The 7,811-nt window shown below is 45.3% G+C and overlaps 1 long non-coding RNA gene across 1 annotated transcript; it reads right to left on the bottom strand.

Moving 5' to 3' along the window:
- Positions 1 to 331: 331 nt before the first annotated feature.
- On the bottom strand, positions 332 to 3,398 carry LOC142829224 (uncharacterized). The gene is made up of 3 exons (XR_012903640.1): positions 3,156 to 3,398; positions 1,741 to 1,848; positions 332 to 469 (listed from the first exon to the last, which is right to left on the bottom strand). It is a non-coding gene; the product is annotated as an uncharacterized LOC142829224 (long non-coding RNA).
- Positions 3,399 to 7,811: the final 4,413 nt, after the last annotated feature.

Below are 7,811 nucleotides of genomic sequence, written 5' to 3'. Positions count from 1 at the left end.
ACCATCCCTTTTCTCTCCCCCTGCTCTCCCCAACCACCCACCCCATCCCTCTTCAGGGACCCCTTTCACGAAATTATATGACAACAAGAAATTGACCACCTTTTCAAATTAGGAGCCATAGAACCAGTACCCCAAGAGTTCCATGGAACCGGTTTCTACTCACATTATTTTCTCGTAGAGAAGAAGACAGGTGGTTGGAGGCCGATCCTTGATCTTTGGTTACAAAATAAATACATAAGGAAACAGACATTCAAAATGGTCACCCTAAATACTATTATCCCAGCTCTGGAGTCTGGTGACTGGTTTTCTTCTCTCGACCTGCAGGATGCATAGTTTCATGTATCCATTTGCCCCTTTCATAGACGTTTTCTTCATTTCACTTCAGGTCTCCAACACTACCAGTACACAGTACTGCCCTTTGGTCTCTGCACTGCACCAAGGGTATTCACGAAGATGCTAGCTGCTGTTGCTGCTCACCTCAGAAAACAAGGAATCACAATTTACCCATAGTTAGATGACTGCCTTATCAAAGCGAGGACCGGTCAAGACTGTTATCAAGATGCCATAACTGTGATAACCTGCCTTCAATCATTAGGCTTCCTAATAAATTACAGCAAATCAACACTCACTCCAACCCAAACAATCCAGTTCATCGTAACTCAGCTCAATTCAATCACAGCCAGAGCCTCTCTACCGACAGACAGACTCACTCGCATCAGTCAACTGGCAAAATTGCTTCAAGAGATGCCAGTAGTACGGGTTTATGACTGCCTTCAACTATTACGTCACATGGCATCATGCAATCCTGTGGTCCCAAATGCACGTCTTTTTATGAGATGCCTCCAAGGTTGGCTTTGACGCAAGTATAAGCCACACGTCCATCATATGAACAAAATGCTCACACTACCACACCCAGTGAAAGCATCCCTACACTGGTGGACAAAATCAAACAACCTATGCATAGACATCCCCTTTTGACCCCTGGACCCCTCCATAGTTGTCACTACAGAAGCATCTCTTATGTGCTGGGGTGCCCATACAGAAGGCCACATAGAACACGGCCTATGGTCTCTGGCAGACCGCATGCTCCACATCAATGCCCTCGAACTCAGGGAAGTTTGCCTGGCATGCCAAGAACTGTTACCCAATGTCACGGGCATACACATAAAAATATACACAGACAACACTGCATGCATGTTCTATATAAACAGGCAAGGTGGTGCCTGATCACACACTCTATGCCTGGAAGCTATAGCACTTTGGAATTGGTGCCTAGCCAGAGACATTCGCATTTCCACTTGCCACCTTCCTGGGGTCCTCAATTCAATGGCAGATGTCCTCAGCAGAGCCCTTCTACAAGAACACGAATGAGAACTTGACTGTGCACTTCTCACTGACATATTCAACCGGTGGGGTTTCCCAGATATAGATTTATTTGCCACCTCAATCAACAAAAAATGCCCAAGTTATTGCTCCTGGGCGGGCATGGGCAAAGAGTCCTCCGGGGATGCTCTTGATATAACCTAGAATGTACTCCTACATTACGCTTTTCCCCCATTTCCTCTCCTCAACAGAGTCCTTGTAAAGATTCTGAATGACAAAGCAAAAGTTATCCTCATTGTGCTCTGCTGGCCCCGACAGCCGTGGTATCTCCTCCTACACAGGCTAGCAATACATCAACCAATCATGCTTCTGAACGATCCCAGCATTCTCTATCAACCAGTGATCATGTATCCTCACCTACAGTTTCACACACTCCATCTCAAGGCGTGGTACCTAGATGGTGCATGGGCATAGAACTGCAGTACTCTCAACAAGTCCGTGATGTCCTCTTACAAAGCAGAGCACCTGCAACAAGAAAAACATACATGAGCAAATGGACTCGATTTGTTCACTGGCCAACCTCTCGCAACATATGACCGCAAGACACTCTACTTCCTGCTGTATTGGAATACCTGTTACATCTCAAACAATCACATCTCTTCCTCAGCTCAATCAGGGTCCACCTAGCAGCCATTGCAACCTTCCACACAACAGTGGAAGACACCACAGTCTTCGTACACCCAGTAACCAAGCGATTTTTGAAAGGTCTGCAGGCTCTATTCCCAGAGATGGCACTCCCTCAAGAGCCTTGGGACTTACACTTGGTATTAACAACTCTCACAAAACTGCCATTCGAACCCATGGCGACATGTTCCCTACGCCATCTATCATGTGGCAGGGCATTGTCCTGCACTGGCCCTTTAAGGGGCTGAGACCTGGAGTCAGGGAAGCCCAGCTGAGGCAGCTAATGAGGGCCCAGCTGGAGGTCGTATAGATCAGCTCCTGGGAGAAGGAGAGAGACCGGCCTGCCTGCCTGCAATGAGAAAGGCTTCAGCCTAGCAAACCCAGGCTACCTGGCCTGAGACCCAGGGCTGCAAGGAGGCAGTCATGGCGGGCGGGGATTGCATGGAGGCAGCCCTAAAAGGCCAGGCTGCAAGGAGACAGTCGCAACTTGCAAGAAGACAGCTGAGGTAGGCTGGGGGAGTTCGAGTAAGGGAAGCCGCAGGCCATAAGACCACAAGACATGGTTGCAGGAGGCAACCGGGCAGGTAGAGGCATGCCTTTGGCCAGGGAGGAATGGCTGGGAGATACTGTAGTCTACCCTAAGACAAGGCTAGAGAAGGACTGGCAGTGGGCCACTGAGGCCTGGAGGGTGCTGAGGAACTGTGTGTTCCTGGAGGGAGCTGGGTGTTCCCGGGAAGAAGAACTGGGGGTACTAGGGAATAGGGAGGACCCTGGACTGAAGGAAGAACAATGACTCCCCCCTGGAAGGGGGTGCAGACCAAAATCAGAGTGGTCACTGCCGGAGGGTAGTGCCTTGAAGAGAACACCTCATCCAAAGGGGACACATTGGCGTTGGAACAGCCGGTTACTTCCCCACAAGCCACCCTAAGGGAAGAAGCCGTGTGGAAAGTGAGTGAACCCGCTACAATCCTTAAAGATGTCATTCTTGGTAGCAATAACATCAGCCAGGAGAGTGAGCAAGATGGCTGCCCTGATGGCAGAACCACCTTTCACAATCTTTTTTAAGGACAAGGTTATGATGCGACTGCACCAAAAATTCTTCCCCAAGGTGCGCTCCCCTTTCCATTTGAATCAGACAATGTACTTACCAGTATTTTTTCCAAAACCCCACGCTAATGCATTTGAAGCTCAGATGCACACCCTAAATGTCAGAATGGCTCTCTCCTTCTACATCAACAGAACAAAATCTTTCAGATCCTCTTCTCAACTTTTCGTCTCCATCGCAGATCATAGTAAAGGAAAACAAATTTAATCACAGAGATTGTCATATTGGATCTCAGAATGCATTGCTACTTGTTATTTGCTAAACGGCCTACTTTAGCCGATTCCGATTTGGGCACACTCCACAAGGGCAGTAGCCATGTCCGTTGCTTACCTGAGGAAAATCCCACTGCATGATATATGCGCAGCAGCCACATGGTCATCAGAAAACACCTGTGCAAAACATTATGCACTTCCCTCAGGACCCCTCCAGCATACCAAACTAGCAAAAGCTGTACTACAAATGGCATACTTACCTGATCCGAAGTCCTTGCCTCCATAAGAAAATATTGCTTGTAGTCACCTGATGTGGAGCACCCCCAGGGACGCCTCCGATGAAGAAAAGGAGGTTACCCATCTTCCTGTAACTGACGTTCTTCGAGATGAACATCCCTAGGGGTGCTCCACTATCCTCCCTTCCTCCCCTCTACTTCAGAATGCCCTTTTGATAGCATCTTAATATATTATTTGCCGGGTTCCGGATAGAGAAGGAACTGAAGAGACTGGGCGCGCAAGCGCGATAGTACTGAGGGAGGCTTGCGCGTGCAGTGCATGCGCGGCCCCCAATACATTGCTCAGAAAAATCCATCGAGAAGCGTTGGGGTGCTCTACACGTGATGTGGAGCACCCCCAGGGACGCTCATCTCGAAGAACGTCAGTTACAGGAAGGTGAGTAACCTCCTTTTCTTGAGGCATCAAGAGGGGGAAATATTGGAACAGAAAGTTTTATTCTTTTTATATTTGTATTTTAGGTTTACAAATGTAGTAATGTAAGGTAATATATAATCATATTTAATACTGTAGTAAGTCAAATTCTTTAGTTAAGTATATATCTCCTATATTTCCTTTATTCTAAAGCAGGGGTCTCCAAACTACGGCCCGCGGGCCGGATGCGGCCCGCGAGGCCCTCTCATCCGGCCCGTGGAGACCTTTTTGTCTGGCCCCGCCTTCTTCCGCATGCCAGTGTGACGAGGCGACCCCCGCCCGTCCCTGGGGCGCCGCCGAACGGGCCCTTCTTGCCGCAGGGGGGGGGGCCCTGTCAGGGGTGTGCGGCGTGTACTCACGCCGCGCCGGGGCAGGAGAAGCGGGCCACTCCGCTGACAAGCGGCCGCGCGGCGGCAAACGGCGCAGGGGGCGGGGGTTAGCACGGGCGGTGTTCCCCCGCCCAGACTGACAGGGCAGCCGGCCAATCAGGGGGCAGGTGGGCGGTGGTGGTAACGCCCGCCCGGCGACGTGCGGGGGAACGTGAACCCTGGCGGGAACTTTAAAAAGGTGACCCCTTCCGCCCGGGGGGGGGGAAGGAGTGAGCGGTGGCAAGCAGGAGGGGAGGACAGCGTGCAGAGGAAGGGGAGAGCAGGGGGAAAAGCCCCCCCCCCTTCCGGGAGAAACGGATTCGCAGGCGAATATTCTGAAGAGGAAACATTAAAAGCAACAATCTCTCTACCATAAGTGGATATATTTGCACACTATATTCAGGTAAGTTTAACTTAAGAAATCATAAGAATTTTTAAAAATAGTTTCGGGTCATTTGCAGCTATTATTGTGACAAAATTAGTTCGCATAATCAGGTTTTTTGAGCGATATTGTGTGCAAGATACTTTCAGTTTCATTATTTATTCATGTTGAATTCACTTTATTTTAGTGCCCAGCGATGGCCGAGAAGAGGAAAAGAAAAATAGACGATGAGTGTCGGCAATTTCAAGAAGAATGGAGTTTGAAATACTTCTTCATCAAATCCGGCGAGAAAGCATTGTGTGTGATTTGCAACGAAACCGTGGCTGTGATGAAAGAATACAACCTGCGCCGTCATCATCAAAGCAAACATCAGGAGAAATATGTACAGTTGAAGGGTAAAGTCCGTGCCGAAAAATTTTCTAAATTACAAAATCAACTCACATCTCAGAGGACATTGTTCAGTAAATCCTCAAATGAAAATGAATCCTTAACTAAGGCCAGTTATAAAGTTGCCTATGTCCTGGCTAAAAGTGGCAAACCCTTTACAGATGGTGAAGTAGTGAAGGAATGTTTGTTGGAAGTGGCTGAGGAACTTTGCCCAGAAAAGTCAAAACAATTTGAAAATGTAGCTTTGGGTGCGAATACCATTGCCCGCCGTGTTGCAGACATGGGTGAAAACATTGTGACTCAAATAGCAAAAAATGCAAGCAAGTTTCGCCATTTTTCAATTGCAATGGATGAATCGCTGGACAGCTGCTCCACCTCTCAACTGCATCCAGGAAACAATTTCACCATTCACACTAATACAGGTGTTCATGTGTAGTGTATCAATGTGTTATTAAATAATAACTGAATAAAATAATATTAAATAAATAATTAAAAACAACATCCATGTTTTGATTGTTTTTTATTTGGACCTCAAGTGTGTAGTCGGCCCCTGAACTGCTGTTTGATAGTTAATGCGGCCCTTGGGCTGAAAAGTTTGGAGACCCCTGTTCTAAAGTGTAGTGAGTAAACGAGACAGGATCTCATATTGTGTCTATAGCAATGAGATTAGAAATATTGAAGGCCCGGGCCTTTGATGTGAATTGTTTTGATTTTGATTTTGCTTAAAATAAAACACTGCTGTTTACCTTTGACGGATTCTGTGAGAAAGACTGTTTGTATGAATGAGATACGGTGTGAAGGTCATCGTTAGAGCCAGATGGTCAAGAGAAAAGGGGGAGTATGCGGGGTGAAGACAAACTGTAAAAGACAGACTGCAAAAAGAAACATATCGGCATCAGAAAAACCATCAGTGCATACCCATGGTGAAGAATTGATCAGATTGGCAGGTGAAGGGCGGGTACCCTGAAAACAATTGATTAAATCCAGGACAGGATGAGCCTTCAAGAGTTGTCTGGGAACGACTGATATGAACAAGATAACACTCCGGTCACAGAACAACACAGCAGAACATATTGATTTCAACAGAAAAAAAGGATTATAAAAACAGGGTGCTTTGCTATGGAACTTTGGGTTCATCTTGCCACCAACTCCAGAAGAGCATCAGCTCAATCGACCGACAAAGGCCCTGCTCTCCCTCTGTGTTCAATCTAGCTGGCCACTAGACTGATAAGAACCTGGACTGGTAACTATAACATCATCTGGTGGGACTGTGTGTGTATGGTGTGTGTTTGTGTGTGTGGTTGAAAAGCATATGCAACTATTGTATTCTTAATAAATGTGGCGTACTGCCTTTTCCCCATAAAAGATCTCATGTGCTTCATTTAAGCATAACAGAGGTCTATTTCCTGAAGATTTACTGGTGACACAGGAGCTATTGGGAACGAGGATAATAATTTGCATATTTTTTGTAAAAGCTGTATTTTATTTTGTGTACTTTTTCCAAGAATCAGTAACAGCTGAGAATGTTGACAAATATAAAAGCTTTTGCAAATATTTTGGATATACACCAAGGAGTTTAAAGTGTGGAATTTAGGAACGCTGTCTAGAAATCATTTAAAGCCCTGCAAGCACTTTTCTGAATCTCCCATTGGCAGGGCTTTGAGAAGACAAGGATTGAGCCAAATATGCTGGATTTAAAAATATCTTTACATCAATGGAATGTGTTCGTAGTTTAGGCATCACGTATGATGCACTGTCTGATCTTAGTGATCTGTCAAAACAATTGAAGGAGAAGAACATTACATTGGCAGAAGCTGTCTTGCTGTTTTCAAAACAAGTTCAGATTTCTGTTGCCAATGCTGACAGTGTTGGAGCATTTGGAAGTGTATGGCAGTGCCAAATAAAATATATCCTGTAAAAATACTGAACTGCTTGAGAAGAAAGCTGTTGAGTCAACATAGCAAAATCTATCAAGAACGTGGCAAACACCACAAAAAGCTGAAAGATGACAATTAGACTTTCCAAGATTAAGTTTCTTCAGATGAATGTTTTTTTCCTGTACAGTAATTGTACCTTAGAGTTGTTCCTGATTAAAAACTGAATATATGATAAGAAATGGACCAAAACACTTTCTGAAAAGCTTTGGTACCTACAAGTATCAGAGATTCTTCCATCCAGGTATGAAACAGCAGTTGACTATCCACAATTATACTGCTTCTATAGCACTTTTCTATGTTTGGTTGAAAGCTACTCTAAAAATGACTAACTTTTGAACAACAATGAAGTGTCTTCTTGACTGTTGCATCATTTCAGGAAGTTTTCTGTCTCTAAAAAAAATATACATCTCTAAAAAAAATATACTTGGTGCAAGTTTCCTGAATAAGGCAAAGTTGATTTTTTTTTCAGTGTTGTGAATGTTTTCCCTCCTTTCAAAGCCATGACTTCTAGCAGTGATAGAAAAACACTATGAACCATTGACTGGACTACACATGATTACATACTAGTAGGATATTTATAGGATAGTGATGGGCAGCTAAGAAAGCAATACTTTGCTACTTGTCTACGTATTAGTTCAGTATGGTAAAAATGTCTATGTAGTAAAAAAAAAGGACTCTTCATGGATTACAAAGACTGTTACATCA

Source organism: Pelodiscus sinensis, chromosome 4, assembly GCF_049634645.1.
Source record: "Pelodiscus sinensis isolate JC-2024 chromosome 4, ASM4963464v1, whole genome shotgun sequence".
In the NCBI taxonomy this organism is placed as follows: Eukaryota; Metazoa; Chordata; order Testudines; family Trionychidae; genus Pelodiscus; species Pelodiscus sinensis.
The sequence above is the reverse complement of the archived record's forward strand: the minus strand, read 5'-3'. Positions and strand labels throughout refer to the sequence as shown.